At 42.0% G+C, this 22,418-nt stretch overlaps 2 long non-coding RNA genes across 4 annotated transcripts in view; one reads left to right on the top strand and one right to left on the bottom strand.

The window, feature by feature from the left end:
• LOC114019152 overlaps positions 1–22,418 on the top strand; it is a 353,232-nt gene that overhangs the window by 28,396 nt on the left and 302,418 nt on the right. The window lies entirely within an intron of this gene.
• Positions 11,403–22,418, bottom strand: part of LOC122463825 — a 131,748-nt gene continuing 120,732 nt past the window's right edge. Inside the window, exons 2-3 of the long non-coding RNA XR_006287453.1 lie at positions 17,564–17,646; positions 11,403–11,557 (exon numbers count right to left, since the gene is read on the bottom strand). This is a non-coding gene — a long non-coding RNA (uncharacterized LOC122463825). The remainder of the gene's footprint in view (positions 11,558–17,563; positions 17,647–22,418) is intronic.

Here is a 22,418-nt window from a genome sequence, read left to right as displayed (position 1 = left end):
CAAGTTTACTTTCTGGCTCCAGTGCATTAGTTGGTTCTGAGGGTGAAACATGGTTTCCAAAAGGAGGCATGTTTCCAAGATCACCTTCCTCGATTCCCGTTAGGAAGAAGAGGTCAGAAGGTACTGCTGGTTCTTCCCTGGACCACCATATGCTTTCTCTACCTAGGATTCCTACAGGTTCCCTACAAAAACCTGGATCTCCATACTTTCCTCTGGATCTGTTATTATCCCCAGTGCATCCTGACTCCAATCCAGACCTGGATCTTTGCCAAGAGGAAGACAGAGGAAGAATGTAGAGACCTGTGACTTGATACATACCTCTATGGTCCTCCTCCTTCAGACATGTTCCCAAACCCTTGTTGCTGGGGAAATTGGCAGGCCTGGAGTCTTGTTGGGGGTTATCTTGGGAATTTTTCAATTACTCTCCATGTGGATGGAGAGGTAATATTTATTCTGCAGAGAATCTGGCAGTCCAGAGATCCTCTGATTCGGCTCCTCTGGATCAGTCAGCATTATAGTTGGGACGATTCCAGAAATGCAGTCTAAGGAGGAAGGTGAGTAGGCAGCTCCCTTCTTTGAGCAGTACCAGTTGGAAATGGATTATGAACCTGATTTATCACCAGATGAACATGTGGGGGTGACTTCAGCATCCTCTCCTTCCATGGATGGCACACAGTTCCACGAATTGGTGGATTGTATGGTGTCCACTATAAATCTTTCTGTAGTGCTTGCCCATTTTGGATGGTTAGCTACAGCTAGCTAAATCTATGTGGACCATGACTGTGTCTTGTTACCCTGTTTCCAAAAAAGTTGACAAGTTGTATCAGATACTTTCTGAGGGGTTTCCTACTTCCAAACCCACCCTATCCCTAATTCACTGGTGGTGGCTACTGCCAGTAACAGGGCAAGATCTGGACAACCACACTGCACCTCAGCTGATGAGGAAAAAAGGAATGATTCATTGCAGGAGGGGTGGGGGGAAGATGTTCTCTTCATTGTCCCTGGGTATTAGGGTAGCAAATTATCAGGTGGTCATGGCCTGCTATCAGTTCCATTTGTGGGAGCACATGACATTGTTTTTACAAGAATTACCTGACAGCAGAAGGTGGTTGGAAAATGCTATTGTAATAGAGCGCCACAGTGTAGCCAGGTACTCCCTCGGGGCTCCTTTTGATGCTTTGGATTCTGCTGCCAGAGCATTGGCATCTGCTGTGACCATTAGGAGGCATACATGGCTTTGTTCATCCTCTCCAGGTCTACACACTAGGAGTATGTCTTCACTACATCAAAGACCTGCGACTGGCCAGGGACAGCTGACATGGGCTTGGGCTGCGAGGCTATAAAATTGCAGTGTAGACATTTGGGCTTGTGCTGAAGCCTTGGCTCTGAGACCTCATGAGGGGAGAGGGTCCCGGAGCCTGGGGTCCAGCCGAAGCCCAAACATCTGCATTGCAGTTTTATAGCTACAAAGTCCAAGTCCCACGAGCCTGACTCAGCTAACCTGGGCCAGCCGTGGCTGTGTTGCAGGTCTTTGATCCCCGTGTAGACTTACCCCCCTGTAGACTTACCCCAAGAGTAAGCTGAAGGAACTCCCCTTTGAAGGGGAGGATCTTTTCAGTGAAAAGATAGATGAACTGCTGGAAAAACTAAGGACACAAGTTCAATGGCCTGTTGGAGGTGGCCTCTTATGCCTTCTTTCCAATGCCAGCAACAGTTCCACCCCCAACCTTCAGCATCATATTTTTGACAATATAAGCAGCCTTCCAGAGTCGATATAGAAAGAAGCATTTCAAATCCAGGTCTAGATCTAAACAACCTGCTTCCTTGACTGCATCTATGACACAGAACAGTAAAACAAAACAATCAAGGTCAAGAACCATTCAACCAGGACTAATCTACCCCCTTTTTTTTTTTTTTGAGACAGGCTTGCTCATTTTATCAGTGCATGGAGGCAAATTACTTTAGACCAATGGATGCTATAGATTGTAGAAAGAAGCTGTGCAATACGATTTGAAAAATTGCCTCTCCCAATTCCCTCTCAAGAGACTAGTCTTCTTGCAGATGCTTTCCTGCTGCACTGGGGAAAGGGTTTGATGTATGCCTTTGCTCCTTTCCCACTGATTGAGATGGTAGTGAGAAAGATGCGTCAGGACAGGGCAAGGATGATTCACATTGCCCCAACTTGGCCACATCAGCAGTGATTTACTGATCCCCTGCAACTGTCCAGCAGAATCTTTGTGTCTTTCTCTGTCTCCAGACCTTTTGTCTCAGCAGGAGGGCAAGATCTTTCACCAGAACCTACTGTCTCTTCACCTGACAGCATGGCGATCGGACTTTGACTCTCTTGAGTCATGTTCTTTGTCTGTGCAGGATATACCAATTAACTATAGAAAACAGTCCACCAGAAGCTGTTAGCACTTAAAGTGGACCAGATTTCAGGCATGGATGAAGGGAAAACCTGACTTTCCCAGTATCTGCTTCCATTCCTGGTGTGCTGATGAAACCATCCTTTCAACCCTTGGCTGAGTGTTCTCTCTATCATTTATCTCTCAAAATGGTTTTCATTATTGCCATCATGTCATTCAGGAGAGTGAGTGAATTGAATGCCCTCATGGCTGATCCTCCTTTCACTTCTTTTCGTAAGAAAAAGGTAGTTCTCAGACCTGATCCCAGGTTCTTACCTAAGGGGGTTCTTTCACATCAACCAGACAATTAATTTATTGGTATTTCTTGGGGGGGAAAGCTGACATTGCTAGACAAAGTTTCTACTGCAAGGCACCACAAGGCAGCACCGTACCCATAAGTGTAAATGTGCAGAACCGTCTCGAACAACTGCAGTTACAAGTAAGTAACCTTTATTTTTCTTTCAAGAAATATAGGAACTAGCAAATGGATGGTCACAGATTACAGTAAGTGATGTCATAGAATGCTAATGAATAATCAGACTAGAAATAAGGCACATTTTAAAGTGGGGTAATTAGCTGTTTAAATAATTTACTTAGGGATATGGTGGATTCTCAGTCACTTGAAGTCTTCAAATCAAGACTGTATGTCTTTGTAAAAGATATGCTCTAGCACAGCCAAAAGCTGTGGTCTTGATGTAAGAATCACCTGGTCTGAATAAGTCTATGACTAGGTCAGACTAGATGATCACAGTATTCTCTGCTAGCCTTAAAGTCTATTAATCTGTGAATGAATAAATCATTTTGAAAACTCTCTTCTCTTTTCTTTGTGTCAGCCTCATGAATGTGTTTGTTACTCATATAATGTGTGATGGCCTCTCTCTAATAAATCCTCTTTTCCTGATTGTTGGGTACTTGCATTAACATACTGCAAGCAATGAAATCCTTGGCAAAGCCCCAGGGTACACTTAATGGGAACCAGGGATAGTGCATTCTTTGCAGAGGGCTCATGATTTTGGAACCTGTTTCCAGCTGAGATAAAGTTTTGCCACCTTCAAGGCACATTGCAAGATTTGCCTTTTCATGCAGATGTTTTTCTAATGGATGGGCAAGGTTCCTCCACATCCAGAGTAAAAAGTGTAGAGGAAAAGGCTAGACTGGAGAGCTTTGCTCAATCTGGAGGGCATGGAATATGTATTTAAAGGCACCCAAATGCTATGGGTGGACACTGTTAGAAATGAGTGTGATAAGAAAGTAGCTGGCTTTACAGTACTACCAGGATTCTAGATAAGAGGGCTGCAATAGGATCATAGTAATACCATACTTCTATTATGCTGCTCCTAGCTCTGCCTCTGTAGTACTGCTACAAGGTGAGCCAAGGCTTGGATTTAGTTTATATATTGTATTTGGGAGGTGTCCGTTATATGGCAAGCTGTGCTTTGGTTCCCTTTTTGGTCTTCTTGAGTGTACTCTTCAAATGACAGGACTGGCATCCTATAGTACCTTCCCCTCTGGATGGATCCTTTTGGATCCACTCTTAGACTGGATCATTGGGATGCAGCTTACCTATTTCCCAACCATATTAACCCAACAGGCCCAACTGAGTTTGGCACTGTAAACCCTTTGCCTCTAAGGGACCTGTAACAGACAGTAACTGAGTAAAGTGACTCAAAAACCTCTTCTTTAAAACAAAGCATTATTTATTCCTTCACCCAAATGTACATAACATGCAAAGCAAAAGGAGTAAAACAATAAAATTCTCTCTCTCTCTCCCCCTCCCACCCCCCCGCCCGCCCCAACTACAGCTTAATCTTTGCTTGCAATCATTTGTAAGTACCCTCAGCAAAGCTAATATCCATCTCTGGGTTGGAGAAGCAGACTGTCCTGCTCACAGTATACTCTCTCTGTCTCTGTGTTTCTTCTTGCATGCCTATCAGCTCTCACCAGCACTCTCTGGGCAGCCCTCCCTCCTTCCCAAAGCCAGCATCTTTTAACATTTAGGATCCCATTTGATCCCAGGGTTTCAGCTTTGTGAAGAGGAAACCATACCAGCCTTATGGGAGCCTAATTAATAGTTCTCCTCCATTGTTCCCTTAAGGAGTCTTAACTTTGCCATTGTTTCGGTTTCTGTTGGTCTGCCCCTAAACACAGCCTCTTCTGATTTAACTCTATGCATTCAAGCAGGATAATATCACACAGGTAACCTGAGGTTATGATACCGATAGAAATATTACACGTACCTTCCTCATTCTCCACAGAAGGGCTTTTATTTATCTCCACACCTAGAGGAAAGCAGAGTTGGTGGGGGGTGTTCTAAGACTCTCAGCAGGTGGAGAATGATGCCAGGAGCCAGCACACTTGGGTGGATACATATATGTTATAACATGATACCAGCTGTGAGAGCAAGCATCAGCATACTACCTAATGACCCTGAAAAAAAATTCTACTCACATGGACTTACTTTATTTAGTCTGTTACTGTAAATAGGGTTTTTTTTAAAATATCTTGCTATAGTGCTGACCTTGATATTTTTCACAGTGCATTTAAATGGATTTAACTCCTTAATGTGTGGTATGATGTATTTATTTTCATTGTATTTATTAGCTGTATTACTTTTCTATGTTTATGATTTGGGGTGGCATTGGTCAAATAAGAATCTGAAACCTCACAATCTGAGTTGCATAGTTGTGAACATGGTGGTTTCTTCTGGGGCTGAGAAAAGAAATGGAAAAACTTATTTTGAAAGACTAGTTTATATGTAGCACTCTTCTGTCAAATGGTGGTCTACATAAGAATTGGGATTTTTCAAAGGTGTATCTCCGAGCACTGGAATCCCTGAGGTAAAGTCTCATTGAATTGATCTATAGTTTCCTTTACTTAAACAATTCATTACAAGTTTGAAACTGAAATCCGTTTCCATATCAAAAGTTTAATTTTTTGTCCGTCTTTCAGCTAGCACTTTTAAAGTTGCCCGTGAGATCTAGGCTGCTGGTGGTATATTTTTAAATTTATTTTTATATGATGCTGGTGCAGAATAATTTGTTTTACAGAGTTAATAGTACATGGACTTTATGAACAGAAAAGAGGAGGCAAATGGTAGGCTAAATCTTGAGCATAGTAGCCCCATCAGTATTTTTTATAGTATATTTTGGTAAAAATTAAATATGCTGCTTTTGAACATTTTGGAGCAAGTCTGAGAAAAATATCTTGGAGGCCCCTCAAACATAATCGTCCTTCAGCTACTGTGATCACACCACTATGCATAGAGCTAGCCATAGGATTTTGAAGAGGATCAGCACAATTATTCTTTGCATCCTGCTCCCCAATAATTTAACTGATTTGTTTTTATACAAAAGGGGAAATGCTTGTGCTGCCACCAGCAACCTCTACCGCTACAAGAAAAGAGGAGCCCAGCTGCACCAGAGGTCTGGAAATAGCTGCCAATAGTGTAAAAAAAAATTCCAAGAGACAGTTCTCCAAATATGCTACAAGGTGGGGACTGTATGTCTGAGAACCACTAGTTCCCCATCAGCTCAAGAGTTTTATTTGAATTCTAGTGAATTTATTTTTTTCTCTTTTTTCCTCCAATTATTAAATTTTTGACTCTTGAGTTGCCAGTAATATAAGTGCTCAAAATAAACCTTAGAGATATAGGATATTTACTAGAGAAGTACAATAAAATAAAGGAGTACAAATATGTTAAATTCACTATCTTAATTGTTATATGACTTCTTTCTGCCATTTCTTTCTCCTCCTATTATCTCACTTGTTCTGTTCATTATTACCTCTCTTTCTCTACTTATTTCTATCTATTATTTATTGATTTCTTCCTTTTATCTTCTTTCTTTTGTAAAACTGTAACTTCTTATCACTGGCCACTCTTCCTGTCCCTTTCTTTCTGCTCCTCACCTACTTCTTGAAACCATAATTAAGAAAGAAGGGAGAGTTGCAGGATGTCCAGGAAAAAGGAGGAAATTGGATAGGGTATGTGTGTCATTTACCTCTGACCATTTTTCTCTTTTTGCTCATTATAGTCTGATTGCATTTTTTCCTTCATTTTATTTGTGTTTCTCATTTGCCAGTATTGTTGGTTTGTTGTCTGTTTTTATTAACGATTTTTTTTTTAGTTTGTGCCAATCCTGTTCACAGAAAACCAACCAATATAAAAGGTTTTGAAATTACATCAAAACTTGGTGAAGTACATTGGCTGCTGGTGTTACACCACTGTTCTCTTTTCCATCCATTTCCACTTGCAAATTGTGACGTTTTTACTAATGGAGCCAAAAGTCTAGATAAGTGGACCAGGGAATCATGGGAATATGCGAAATAAGATGATTTTCAGAGAGGGTGCTCACATAAAGGTGGGAAATACATATAAAGGTGGGTGGCCCCAGCAGGAGCTCCTCACTCACTCAGCATACACCCCTCTGGAAACTATCTGAAATAGTTAGACTTGGCAGAATTCTAGCTTTACTTTTTTTATAATTTTGATTGATAGCAATTGGTTTATTTTTAAGCATTTTTTCCTATTTTTAGGGATTTAAATTTTCACAGTTGCAGGAATTTATGGTGGGGAGGTCAGACAATTATTGGTATAGACATTCAGAGTAAGACAGCTAAAAGTTTATAACTATTGATCCACAAATTGTAAACACATTTCAAAATATTCAAAGTAATTATCCTTAAATCAACCTTTAGTTAAGTTCTCAAGCAGCATTTTCTTACTTTCCCTATATGTTAATTTCAGTTATTATCGATGGAAGTATTCTTCTTTGAGCAATGGTCCCTATATGTATTTCAAATGCGGGTACGCATGTGTGCCATGTGCCAGAGTTGGAAGATTTCTGTAGCAATGTCTGTTAACCTGCATATGTGTCTTACGTTGCCTCATGTGGGTTATAAGGTATATATGGCTATATAATGTTAAAAGAGGACCTGCAGAGCTACACACCCTCAGATCCCTCTTACCACCGTTTGGTCGGAGTCGGAATCTTCTCTCCCCGTGCTCATAGCCTCTATGAGAACAATCGTCCCTTTTATATAGTTAGTTCAGTTGTTTCTCTTAGTTGTGTACGTAGCTTGTAGTTAGTGAGCCCTAGTCTACGCTACGAGTTTAGGTCAAATTTAGCAGCGTTAGATCGATTTAACCCTGCACCCGTCCACACAACGAAGCCATTTTTGTCGACTTAATGGGCTCTTAAAATCGATTTCTGTACTCCTCCCCGACGAGGGGATTAGCGCTGAAATCGACATCTCTGGGTTGAATTTGGGTTAGCGTGGACGCAATTTGACGGTATTGGCCTCCGGGAGCTATCCCACAGTGCTCCATTGTGACCACTCTGGACAGCACTCTCAACTCGGATGCACTGGCCAGGTAGACAGGAAAAGCCCAGCGAACTTTTGAATTTCATTTCCTGTTTGGCCAGCGTGGCAAGCTGATCAGCACAGGTGACTGTGCAAATCTCATCAGCAGAGGTGACCATGCAGTCCCAGAATCGCAAAAGAGCTCCAGCATGGACCAAACGGGAGGTATTGGATCTGATCGCTGTATGGGGAGACAAATCCGTGCTATCAGAACTCTGTTCCAAAGATGAAATGCCAAAATATTTGAAAAAAACTCCAAGGGCATGAAGGACAGAGGCTATCACAGGGACCCACAGCAGTGCTGTGTGAAACTTAAGAAGCTCAGGCAAGCATACCAAATAACTCAAGAGGCAAACACCCACTCGGGGTCAGAGCCCCAGACAAGCCGCTTCTATGATGAGCTGCATGCAGTTCTAGGGGGTGCCCCTACAACTACCCCACACCTGTACGTGGACTCCTGCAAGGGAGTCTCACGCATCAGGGATGAGGATTTTGGGGATGAGGAATATGATAGCGCACACCAGGCAAGCGGAGAAACCATTCTCCCCGACAGCCAGGAACTGTTTATCACCGGGGAGACAGCACCCTCCCAACCCAGGCTCCCGGACCTTGAAGGTAGAGAAGTCATATCTGGTGAGTGTACCTTTGTAAATATAATACACAGTTTAAAAGCAAGCATGTTTAATGATTAATTTGCCCTGAGGACTTGGGATGCATTCGCGGCCAGTACAGCTACTGGAAAAGTCTGTTAACGTGTCTGGGGATGGAGCGGAAATCCTCCAGGGACATCTCAATGAAGCTTTCCTGGAGGTACTCCCAAGGCCTTTACAAAAGGTTTCTGGAGATGGCAGCCTTATTGCGTCCTCCATGGTAGGACACTTTATCATGCCAGGCCAGTAGCACATAGTCTGGAATCATTGCATAAGAAAGAATGGCAGTGTACGGTCCCAGTGTTTGATGGCATTCAAGCAATATCCGTTCTTTATCTCTCTGTGTTATACTCAGGAGAGTGATATCATTCATGGTCACCTGGTTGAAATAGGCGAATTTTATTAAGGGGACATTCAGAGGTGGCCGTTCCTGCTGGGCTGTTTGCCTGTGGCTGAAAAGAAATCATCCCCGCTGTTAGCCACGCGGGGGGGGGAGGGGTGAAGCGATTATCCCAGAGAATTGGGTGTGGGGGGTTAGGTGGGTTTGTGCTGCATGTTAACCCAAAAATATCAGCCCCTCCTTTTAAATGGCCAGTGTGTCTTTTTCAATTTTACTCTCCCTTTTTTTCCCTCCAGCAGCTGCAAATGTTTCAACGCTGCCACTCGCATCTCCGTTCCAGAGGCTAGCGCAGATAAGAAGGCAAAAAAACTGCACTTGAGATGAAATGTTCTCTGAGCTCATGCAGTCCACCCAAATACTGGGTGGGGGTTTTTTGGGTTTTTTTTTTTTTTTAAAAAAAGATCAAGATAAGAGTTGTCTCTGTGTGCCTGCATAATCAGCTCCAAGTCTTGCATTTCTGTTTATCATTGGACAGGACTGAGACCTGTATCTTCATAAATCAAAGTATGTTGTAGGTACTGCCAGACTGCCTGATGTACCTTCCTGCTCACTTTGCCATTTCTCTTCCCTATGCACATTAAGAGCAGTAATTACTTTTATTCACATAAGAGGTGTCTGGAATATTTTAAGATCATATGGGATCATGACAAGATCCCAATTCATGCATCCAGATAAAACTGTCTGGCATACAGGTTGTCAAGATTTTCTTCCACTTTCCATCACTGATAGATCTGATCCCATTCCTACTGCAGAGCTGAAAATTTTCTGTGCCTGTTTAGTTAATATACTCCCAGCACTGTGCTTGTAATAGATGGACTTTATCTCACTATTGAGGGAGTGTGGTCAGAACAATGTAATGGCAGTGAGGAATTCAGAATTCCTGGCTTTGCCACTGACTTATTGTGAAATGTTGGGCAAGTCACTTTACTTCTCTGAATCTCAATTTTCCTCTTATGTAAAATGAAGATAATACTTCCTGGACAAGAGTGCGGAGGCTTAAGTAATATTTGTAAGATGCTTTGAGATCTTCAGGCAAAAGGTGAACTATAAGTGCAAAGGTTATTTTTTGTTCCGAGAATGGTGATCCTCATTTTGACTTGAAATAAATTCACGATATCTAATAGAACAAGTCTTCACATTGAAAATAGCTTTACCTTCTATTTCAACATTTTGGGTCAAATTCAGATATGCTGTGAGAAGATACAATACCATTGAGTTGATGTCTTCATGTGGCCCTCTATCTCTGAGTAAGTCTGTTTGCATAGCTGTCATTCATTAATTTTGGAATGCAGTTTCTTCCTCCTTTTATGGGTATAGAAGAATGGCATTAGAACAGCTCTTAATGAATCTTAATATATAAATGGTAATTGAAGAGCATATCCAAGGCTCTATTTTGTTCCTGCATTCAAAAGCCAGCATCATTAGGTGGAACCCATTTTAAGGAGTTTAGCTGTCCTTCATAAACAACATACATACAGTATACATAGCAAAAGAGAGTGTTACAGTCTTAAATGAAGACTGGAGTTAAATCTCCTGTAACTCTCTGACCTGGTCTCTTTCTACTGTTCTCAATTGTCCAGTTTGCTTAATACAAGCGGTAGGACTGACCATTCCCTTTGTTTCCTTCTCCAAGTCTCATGTTTTCTCCTCCTTCCATCTGTTCCCATATGTTTAGCGTTTCCTTCCTGACTTCATCTGTCTTGCCTTCTCCAAGTTTCTCCTTTCAAACACACTTCTTTCATGATACTTGTAAACCTAGTTCTCGCTTTAAAAAGTGTTGACAAAATAGATGTATATACACAAAAACATGGATCCAACAAGAGTCATGCTTAACGTCATTGCTGAAGTCCTTTTGCTTTTCGTGTGCTTCCTATTCTGTGCCTCACCTCTGCACTCTTTTAAGATTGTAAACTCTTTGGGGCCAACGATTCTGTGTTCATACTTGCTTGTAAAGTGCCTAGCATACTTTTGGTGCCACATAAATAATAGCACAACCCTTCCAAGCAAGAGTAACCCAGGCTTTGACCAATTCCCAAAGAGGACAGGTGTAAATTTGTTAGTTTAGGACTTTGAGAAATTTGGGATAGAACAAGGACCTACAAAGAAATAAATCATGTCAGATTTAAATAGGAACGGTCAGATCCTGTTCCTAGCCAAATAAATGAGCTGGAGGCTGGACATCTCTATGGAGAAAGAGGGAGGTGCAGAGTGGCAGCACTGTGGCATTCAGAGATTATTCACAGACCCTTGTAGCTTGGTCATCTAATAGAAAACTGATCTATTGTTTCTCACTAGCCTGAGCTGTAAGCAGTCGCTTACTACCTAGCTGTCCAGAATTAGTAATGAGGTGAGCATGGCCCCTAAGTTATGTATTTTCTTGGCTACTGGTGGAGGAATAGAGGAAAGGCAAGATGGTAATGTTTGCCAGTCTTCTGAAATACTTCTGTCTTCCATGTCACTTCAGTGTATATGGTGTTCAGATTTAACTAGTAGTTCTTTAAGTGCTGGTTCTAGTGTGTATTCCAGAAGAAGGTATGCATGCTCTCCACTCACCTGAGACTGGAGAATTTTAACAAACAGTGTCTGCTCATGAGCACCTGTGCAGTTTCCCTCCTCATGCCCTGAACCTAGGACATAATGGATTGTGCAGACTGATACCTCTCCAGTTCCTTCTTACTGCCACATGGCATGAGTTGGAATCCTCTATGTCCGAAGCTACCTCCATGTTTCTTCTTCAGAATCTGTAAATATAATTGTACATAGTTTTTAGTCCTGTTGAAGTTCTAGTGTTATAATATAGTTAGTATAGCTTAGTTTCTTCCCTGCTTGGGGAGCCTCACTCTGTGGACAAGGATTATGCCCCAGAATCCCAGGTTTTAAGTACTGTATCTCCTGCTCCTTCTCCATGAGTGACAAATACCGGCATTGGCTCTGTTAGAATATTAAAACGGCCCTACTGGGTCAGACCAAAGGTCCATCTAGCCCAGTATACTATCTTCTGACAGTGGCCAATGCCAGGTGCCCTACAGGGAATGAATAGAACAGGTAATTATCAAGTGATCCTTCCCCTGTTGTCCATTCCCAGTTTCTGGCAAACAGAGAGTAGGGATACCATCCCTGCCCATCCTGGCTAATAGTCATTGATGGACCTATCCTCTATGAATTTATCTAATTCTTTTTTGAACCCTGTTATAGTCTTGGCCCTCACAACATCCTCTAGCGAAGAGTTCCACGGGTTGACGGTGCGTTATGTGAAGAAATACTTCCTTTTGTTTGTTTTAAACTCACTGCCTATTAGTTTCATTTGATGACCCCTAGTTCTTGTATTATGAGAAGGAGTAAACAACACTTTCTTATTTACTTTCTCCACATCAGTCATGATTTTATAGTCCTCTATCATATCCCCCCTTAGTCTCTTTTCCAAGCTGAAATGTCCCAGTCTTATTAATCTCTCCTCATATGGAAGCTGTTCCATACCCCTAATAGTTTTTGTTGCCCTTTTCTGAACCTTTTCCAATTCCAATATATCTTTTTTGAGATGGGGTGACCACATCTGCACTCAGTATTCAAGATGTGGGTGTACCATGGATATATATATAGAGGCAATATGATATTTTCTGTCTTATTATCTATCCCTTTCTTAATGATTCCCAACATTCTGTTAGTTTTTTTGACTGCTGCTGCGTATCGAGTGGATGTTTTCAGAGAACTATCCACAATGACTCCAAGATCTCTTTCTTGAGTGATAACAGCTAATTTAGACCCTATCATTTTATATGTACAGTTGGGATTATGTTTTCCAATGTGCATTACTTTGCATTTATCGATATAGAATTTCATCTGCCATTTTGTTGCCCAGTCACCCAGTTTTGTGAGATCCCTTTGTAGCTCTTCGCAGTCTGCTTTGGATTTAACTGTTGCCTCGGAGAGGTTCACTTAGTGCTGCATCTGCAGCCCCTTCCCTCCCTAAATACACAAGGGATGAGAGCTCTGACTGAGGAAATACATTGTAGAGAAGGCCATGAGACCTCAGTCAGATTTGGGCCAGGGAGAACCCCCTGTACATTGGCCTCAAATGACAAGCAACTCCCCTCCAAGCACAAGCTCAGGAGCCGAGGCCAGAGCTGTTGAGTCCAAGGAATCATTTACTAAGGCTTCTCATGAGAGTAAAGGGCACTCTCACAAAACACGGACAGATCCCCTTCCAGATCTGCCTCTAATAGAAGGGATTCCACCCTGTCTCAATCTTTGTCAAGTGAATCCTTGTGTGTGTGTGTGTCTCCAAGGACATAGTTGTGCTTAAACCACCCAAACATTGAGAGTAAGGTGTGAAGGAGAGACCATCCATCAGTACTGACTACAGCTCTGGTTCGTAAGCTAAAAGATCGGCATCTACTGATGCTATCCAAGAGCTCCAGCTTAAACTCTTCTGTGGTACCCACCCACCCCTGAAAGAACCCGTTGACCACCATGACCATGGATGTAGCAGATCTGTCAATCCTGACCATTGGAACCCCCCACACTCTGTGGCAGACTGAAACCTATATCTCCCCAGAAGATATCTTCACCCTTCCCAACCCTCAATCTCCTCTGCTTTCGGGTCTGACCTTCCTGAAAGATGTTTTGACACCAGAGGAAGAAACCACCTTGAAGAGATGGGGATGCTCCCCTATCCAGTTCACAAGCTGGAGTATTCACTCATCAGTATTGACAGCTCCAGAACCTACTTTCTCTTCGGATGACTCAGAGGCTCCAGATGAGCCTACTTTCTCTCCAGACAAGCCATCACTACCACTTAGGGAGATTTGTTCGGACACAGACTCTAGAAGGCCTGGGCTCCATCCTCCAACCAGATATGACTATCCAGGGACCTCAGGGTACCTAGTGCCATGGGGTCCCCCTGAACCAATCAACCCTTCATACTTAACCTATTGGGGCCCATGGAATCATTATGCTAGATACCCTGGATCCACCAGCCCTCTCCTAGATGACAGCAATCAACTTGTTGGAGTACAAGAGTGAAGAAATGGAGCTAGCACAGGTCCTGATGGATGTATCATCTTCCTCACCAGATGAGGCAATCACCCCACTTTCACCATCCCCACCTGATGACCACAGGCAATATCAAGAGCTCCTGCAGAGGGTGGTGACTGAGTTTGGAATTCCATTCAAGGAGGTCCAAGATACTCAATATAGGCTCCTTGACATCTTTCAACTTTTTAGTCCCAGCCGAATGGCCCTCCCAGTAAATGGGCATCATGGAACCAGCCAGGGTAGTTTTGACATTCTCCTGTGCCCCCAACCTGAAAACGGCTGAGAGGTGCTATTTTATACTAGCCAGAGGAACAGAGTTCCTCTCTGCACACTCAGTTGTGGTGCTATAAGCAGCCACCAACAGATCCAGGCTACTGCATCCTAAGGCAACACCTGTAGACAAGGGCTCTGGATTCCTTGACCTTGTACGGAAGAGTTGCCACCAGCCATCAGGTCAGAATTGCTAACTAGCAGGCCCTGATAGTAAAATGTGATTTCACCAACTACACCAAATTCTTGGATTTTAAGGACAAACTAACTCAAGAGAACAGAGCCCAATTTAAGCCCTCATTGAAGAAGGCGAACTGGTGACCAAAACTTCTCTTCAGTCTGGAGTGGATGCTGCTGCTATCGCATCTGGAGGGATAGCTATGGCAGTATTTATGAGGTGAGAGTCTTGGCTCCAGTTCTCAGGTCTCCCCAGGGAGCTTCTGAGTACCCTTCAAGTCTAATTTATTCAACAAAAAGACGAATTAATCTTTACACTGGCTAAAAGACTCTAAGACAGTCCTCTGCTCGCTGGGCATTTATACCCCAGCCCCAAAGAGAAAACTCCACAAACAGGTGTACAAGCTGAGACCGCCCCCTCAGCCATTCTACCACCAGTGTCCCTTTGAATCGCCATGCAAATTCCAGAGGACACAAAGGCCCAGGTTTGATGACTGGCGATCCCTCGATTCGAGGATGATCTCTACCACAGATTTTCATATGCATCCTGAGATGACTCAGGAGTCTGACCCTGGAACTGCAAATCTGCCTGCAGTAGGTACAAACATTTTGTGGCAAGCCAGCTGCCTGCTGGGAGAAAGTTTATTTCTTTTTCCTTCCTTCCTCCTCCTCCTCTCTCTTTTTCAGCTTCGAGAGCAAGGCGTTTCTCCTCAAAGCAGGCCACTGCCTGATGGAGGATGTGGTGCCATTGGGGTCGGTTGGTGGCTTGCTCTTCCCAGTTTATGATGTCCACATCGGTTTTCTTAAGATACGCTTTCCGTGTGTCTTTGTAGCGTGGCCCTGGTTTACAGCTCCCTCTACATCAACTGCACCTACTCAATTCCATCCACTATCCAAGGATTACCTTTGATAGGGTGATCAAGAACTGCCTACCCTTATTGATGCTATTCCCTATTGCCCCTCAAATCTTTGGTTACCACCTCATTCTTTCCACCCACAATTGGAAGGCATTAAAACAGTTATTAGAGATCATCCATTTTGGCTACTCGGTAGATTTTTCCTGATCCCTCTTCAGGGACCACTCTCATGAGGAGATTCTCCATCAGGAGACCTTCTCCTCCAATGAGAGGCCACATAGGAAGTGCCAACCCAGCACCAATGGAAAGGTTTCTACTCCCCATATTTCATAGTTTCCAGGAAAAATTGGTGATGGATACCCATTCTCAACCTTTGGCAATGAAATGCTTTTAGTCACAAATAAAATTCTGGTCACATTGGCAATAATAATCCCCGCCCTGGAGGAGGGCACGTGGTTCACGATATGAAGGTTGATTTCTTTCATGTGTACGTTCATCCATCCCACAGAAGTTCTTCAGATTTGCGGAAGGACAAGAACACTGCCAATTCAGAGAACTTCTGTTTTGGCAAGCAGCAGCATCCAGGGTCTTCAGAAAGATCTTCTCTGTGGTGGAAGTTCAAATGAGATGCCTGGCTACACCATCTTCTCATTCCTGGACGACTGGCTCCTGATGGACCAATCCAGCCAGGAAGTCCAGTTTGCAACCCTATTCTTGCTCCATCTGGTAACCTTGGGACTCTGTGTCAACAAAGAAAAGTCCACTTTGACTTCCACAGGGACAATAGACTTTATAGAAGTAACCCTAGATTTGACTTCAACAAGGGCCTACCTTTGTATAGAAAGATTCCAGGCCATGAACAGCTTGACAAGATGAGTTACTCTCAGATCTCTGACTAGTGCCTAGGTCTGTCTTTCCCTACTAGGCTGAATAGCCTCATGTACTTATGTAATGCTGTTTGCCAGGCTCCACCTCTGACACCTACAGGCTTGCTTTGGTCTGTTTACAAACCAGACTGAGCTAACATGAATACTAACCTAACAAATCCCACCTAGGTCACGACTTGTCTTGTCTGTTGGATGAACCTGGAACAAGTGTATGTGTGGGTTCCTTTCCTTAGGCCAACATGACCATTGTCACAGACTCATCTCTCATTGGATGGGGAGTTCACGTGGACAGTCAAACCATGCAAGGCACTTGGACTCCTCAGGAGGTCAGGATGCCTATCAGCCTACTAGAGCTGAAGGCAATCTGCCTAGCTCGCTGTGCATTCCTTCCACTTATTCAGTCTTGCCATGTCCAGACAATGTCAGATAACATGACAATTGTATTCTGCATAAATAAGGTGGAGCTAAATCCCTTCCTCTTGGTATAGAGGCAGTCAGTTTATGGAGCTGGGGCATAGGAAACCACATAACACTCTCTCCTACATGTCCACCAGAGTGTTTTGTGCACCTGGTAGGTAATCTCAGCAGGCACCTCTCCGAAGACCATGAGTGGGAGATTCAGGATGGAATTGTGTATGAAATCTTCACCCAGTAGGGAACACCATCCTGGAACCTGTTTGCATCCCAGACAAACAAGAATTTCACCTTTATATTGCTCCAGATTTGCTCTGGGCCAGGGCTGATGCCCTTCTGTTACCCTGGACACTACCTCAGATGTGCCTTCCCTTCCATCCCACAAGGTCTATGAAAAATTTGCTACGACAGAGGTGAGTTCATTGTAATGGGCCCAGACAGTTCTGATTTCTGGACCTTTTGTGGATGTCAGCCTGTCCTCTTTTCAGCATCCAGCCCTTCGCAAATGTAGTAACTCACAAGAATGGCAAGACCAGACATCCCAGTCCCAATCCTCTTCACCTCACTCTGTGATATTTGGATGGTCCTCAGACCTAGAACATTCATGCTCAGAGGCCATTCAGTCTATTCTCAGTCAAACTAGAAAAAATCCCACTAGCAAATGCTTTCTGGCTAAATGGACACAACGTAATAAGTTATCCCTAGAATCAGTAGATATCCCTTCAGGGGTTTCCATTAATTCACTGTGCATCCACCTAGAAGCTATCAGTGCTTTCTTTGCTCTGGTAGAAAGCTACTCCATTTTTACTCACCTAACAACAATTAGATTCCTGAAAGGTCTTGTGGTAGTGAAACTTACACCATGATGTCACCTCAACTTGTACTATCAGTAATTACCAGATCACCTTTGAACCATTGGCCTCATGTTCAATGTCCCTCCTCTCCATGAAGTTCACCTTCCTAGTTGCCATCACATCAGCCAGAAGGGTGAGTGAACTAGGAGCTCTCATGGCTGACTAAACATACACCATATTTTATCTTCTTCTCCACCTGAAATTGATCCACAAGGTTATTTCCAAGTTTCATATGAATCAACATATTCACTTACCAATATTCTTCCCAAACCTTCATCCTGACCATGAGTAGAGGAGACTTCACACTCTCAATGTCAGATGGGCTTTGGCATTTTAACTGCAAAGAATGAAATGGATAAAATCGCCAAGATTACTTATTGCTATAGTGGAGTGATTGTGAGGACAAGTATGTGCTCAGAGACTAAGTGGATCTCCGGCTGCATCATTCTTTATCAACTGGTGTATATTCCTCCACCGGATGGGGGTGAGAGGCTACCTGGCACTCCATCTGCAAATTCACAAAACATTACACATTAGTCCAGGCCTCTACTGCAAATGCAGCTACTGGGACAGCAGTATAACAGACATCTATATCAACTGTATCCTCACACCTACCTCCTGTTTGAATTCTGATTACCAATTACTCATTTTTACACATAGGGATGAGCAGTCAAAGAAATGGAGGTTACTTACCTGTAAACCAGAGGTTCTTCAAGATTTGCGATTCCTATGTGTATTCCATTACCTATCGTCCTTTCCCTCTCTTTTGGATCTTTCTGATTTGCAACAAGAAGAGAAACTGGAGAAGGGTCAGTCCACCCCACCCCTTACACCTTTGGTTTAGAGCACAAGGAGGGCAACTACGTGGCCACGGACCAATGGGCACTACTAGCTAGAAATCTCTGGTCTCAGGCATATGGAGTGCATGCATGCCTACATGTGAATAAAGATAGTGACCACACATCTTGAAGAACCTCCATTTCTTTATCCAGCTTTTGGGGGGAGGGAGTTGTTTTGTTTTTATATTTTCCCCAAACATTGCAATATCTAGGATACAGCAGGATTTTTTGGTTGATACAGCTGGTTGATGAGCTGTATGCTATTTTTGTTCTGCTGACATCTGGCTCATATGTTGCCTTGTTATTGCCCCAAATGGATGTACAAAGTTGTTGAATAAGAATGGTGACAGGACTAACCCTTTCAGGACTCAATATGAGAGAGAGAGTTTTTGAGGACAATGACCAGTTGTCCATCATGATTTCTTGGGATCTATTGGAAAGAAACTGGAAAAGGCAGTTTAGCACAGTTCAGTTGATCCCTATCAGGATATATATGGGTCAGCAATATTTACAATCAACAGTATCAAAAGCAACTGAAAGATGGAGAAGTATGAATGGTGATTTTTTTCATTTCTGTCTGTCGCTAGGAGGAGGTTGTATATCACTGCCATGGCCTGGCCTTATACTAGATTGGCGCTTTGGTTGGTTGACAAACCCAGATGTTATGGGAGACCATTTACTACTACCCTCTTCGTAATCAGTCCTAATTTTTCCTTTGACTTCTTCTGCTATGTTCTGGTCCAGGCTTTTTTGGGGGATGGATGTGGGGTAGGGGATCCCCCTTGCTGGTTACTGTGGGCTTTTACCACTTGAGGAATTGTTACAAAATTTTCTATTCAGTCATTGGTGAGAAGGGGAGACTTCAGAGGGATGTGAGCCTTGGGCCTTTTTTTCCCCCCCCGTCATGATCTCACTATTGCCTATTACACATTATTAGGAGTAGGCTGGTTCAGATAAAATGAAAATGCTGCTAAACTCCTGTATCAAATCTTGAGTGGGTAACTTAAAATAAAATTTTAAAAGCCTACTTTACTGGCCTCTTCCTGATTTTAGCTGGGCAGGAAATAGTGAGAGAATATGTTCTTTCCTACCCTACTGAAACTAGGAAGCATTGGAAATATTCATACACGAGAGAGCCTATCCTTCCTATCTCTAGCTCCGACTCATTGCTCTGTTTTTTCTGATGCCTAACATTAAGGTGAAGTTTGGACTTAATGTGGATCATGCTTGGTGGCTGTGAAAATCACATTCTGAACACCAGCAAGCCTTTTTTTCTTTTCTTTTCTTTTTTTTTAAAAAGAGGTATAAAAGGGTACAGATGGCTTTAGAGGAATTTTAAGATTGGGGGTGGGGGGACCTCTTATCCCATGGCAATTTAATACTGAATCAGACTCCATCATTGCAGCTATCTATAGTTCCCCCACCACAGGCTGATTACTGGAATCCATTGGGGGCCTACACAGCACATCCCCATCCACACTAAATAAATCTGCTTTCTGTTAACAGAAGTTTGCTAACAGATGTGGCCCAGAATCTGAACCTGTATTCACTGTATAGCCCATTGAGTAAAAATTTGGATGGTTTAGCTAAAATCAATAAATGATAACAAAAGTTAACTAATTACACAAAATATACATCCAAAGTTGTGAGGAAGTAAAAGTACTATTGGCTTTTTCTTTGCCCTTCAACTCTGTGTATCCTAGTTTTGTACATAATTTGAATGGCAAGAATGATGCCATGCAGCTCTCATTCTAATTATGTAAATTCAGTGTTCTCCCTTCTGAAATTTGCTGTGCATCTGGGCTAAGGACAAGGAAACCTGCCAATTGTGGAAGAGGCTGTGCTTAAAGTTTAAAAGCAGGAAAAGAGGTCAAACAGACCTAAATAAGTAATGTCATATGTATTCTGTTCTGTAGAATTTTATGACTTAGAAAAATGTTGATGCACAGGTTAAAACTCTCTTGAATCTGCTCTAACTTGCCTTTCCAGCATTTATTTAACAAGTCATTTTAGGTCTCCTTGACCTTGGCAGTAATTACAGTGGTCCTGGTTCCCCAGAGGGGATTGGATTTTGAACAATTTCTCCAATGTACATAGGAACAAACAGACTTTACTTACACATCAAGAATTATGTGTTTTCCTTTTCCAGTTTTTTTCCTTCCTAGACACTTTCTGTGACCTTTGTAGGTAAAAGTTCCATTTAAGCTCTAAGTTGTGCTAAAAATATCTTAGCAATATGATATATGTCCTTATATTACATTTAAATTAAGTTGTCTTAAACACTGCCAGTTGTGCTCTGGTACGGGATTTTTTTTTTTTTAATACGCCAGTGTGACACACAATGGTGCATCTATTCTTGTCTATTTTCTGCCATGTATTATATGCTTTGCTCTGCTCTGTAATGTGCTGGAAATAGTTAGCTTTTTTAAATAGGTAGATTTTTATAGGTATGTAATAGAAGGAATATATTTGAAAATCATAAGAAAAGTACTCCTAGAATAATAGTGACACCTGTTAACTGACAGGTGTTTCTTGGCAAGCTTTGTGGTTTTAATTACATTTAGAAAATATTCCTTTATTAGAGGGCCACAAAATTATATAGCAATAAAAATCTATAGCCTTTGGATTGACATAAGACTTATGTTTTTATTTTCTGTGGGGAGTTTGTAACTTAACTATATTTCTAGTTAATGCCAGACACTTTATTATATGTTTGGACTGGTTTTTTTTAAAGTCTATGTTTATATAACCTAGTTATCACCCACCAACCTAGTCAATAATTAAACAAGTAACATAAAAAACTCAGACTACTTTTTATTGCTTTGTACTGAGTTTGAACCATAGCTTTTCAACACTATGCGTTTTGATGACACTGCTTGTCTGCTCATCATTGCAACTTATTTTTACACCCCACACCAAAAAAAGTATTTTATAATGAGAGGGAACTTTGACCTATAGTACAAGGCTTTTTCCATTCTCTTTGAGAAATAGTATTTCTTTTTCTTTCGAATACTGCCGTGAAGGCTTTTAATTAGAACAACTGGAAACAAATAACACTTACTTCTTCTCAAGTTGCTGTGATCAGAGCACTTCTATCACCAATGGAAAATAGCTACAAAGTATAGTTTCCATAGCTGCAACTTGAACCAGTGATGATTTTTCTCTCAGAAGAGATTTCAGACTATTATACTTAATTGGAGAGAGTGAAATGCAAAATCAGTGCAGAGGACCCCTGTGCAAGGCCATTTGGACAGTGCATGACTCATGGGCAACATTAAGGCTGGGATATTCAAAGGGGCCTCATTGAGTAAAGTGCCCAACTCCTATTGGCTATCAGTGCAACTCCCTGCCCAAGGGCTTAAGTGGTGTGAAAGTCTCTGAACTGGGGTGAATTTCATCCCAGTAGTATTAGTTTCTCAGCAGTTTCACTACACTATATTTAATATTTGTACAACTGTGGGCAAGACAAATTAAAATAGTTTTTTGCAGGATAAAGCTTTTGTCATTTGTAATTTAGATGATGATGATCTTTAAAATACTAAATATTCTGTATGGACAAAGTGAACTTTTAATGCTCACAAAAGGTAATAGAGAACTTAGAATACAGAGAGGTAGTTAGTCCCCATGCCAGTCAGTCCTTGGCCTCTCTGCTGAGACTACTCATCAAGTTGCCAAATGTGGTGATTTGTATGTGCTTTACATAGGCGTCTAATAAGAGTAAGACTGAGACTATCCACACACTTCACACAGATCACTGAACAGCCAGCACTTTGTATGAATTTCATGTTACTACCAAGTCAGTCTGGATTCAAACTGTTGTCCTGGAAGTGGGAGGCTCTTTATTCCATTGCCAGTTTCCTAATGTATCCATGGTATGTTAATATTTATTTTGTCAATAAGTGAAAAATTAAATTGGTATCAAGCTTTCCGTATTGTAAAGCAATTTCTGTTGTTACTGAGTTAAAAATATATAACTTCCAGTTTTTGGTTTACAAATTCCTCCATATGCCTGACTAGAAAATAACTTTTTTTAAAAAAAATGGAAAGTAAGATAGCATTTCCTAGTTAACTTTGCATTGAAGAATACAACACAGCTGAAAAGGAGAGATTCACAAAGATCTCTGGGACATTACAAATTTATGCCAGACTCATGTATTGTATGATATGGTATCTAAAACAGATCATTTAAGGGCTGCTGCATTTACTGTTCTATGCTGTAAAGCAAAAGTCTTCATTACCCTGTAAATATTTCCGTAATTTGTACAAAGTT

Source organism: Chelonia mydas, chromosome 1 (genome assembly GCF_015237465.2).
Source record: "Chelonia mydas isolate rCheMyd1 chromosome 1, rCheMyd1.pri.v2, whole genome shotgun sequence".
Classification (NCBI taxonomy): Eukaryota; Metazoa; Chordata; order Testudines; family Cheloniidae; genus Chelonia; species Chelonia mydas.
Note: the sequence above shows the minus strand (reverse complement) of the source record. Positions and strands in the feature narration are given on the sequence as shown.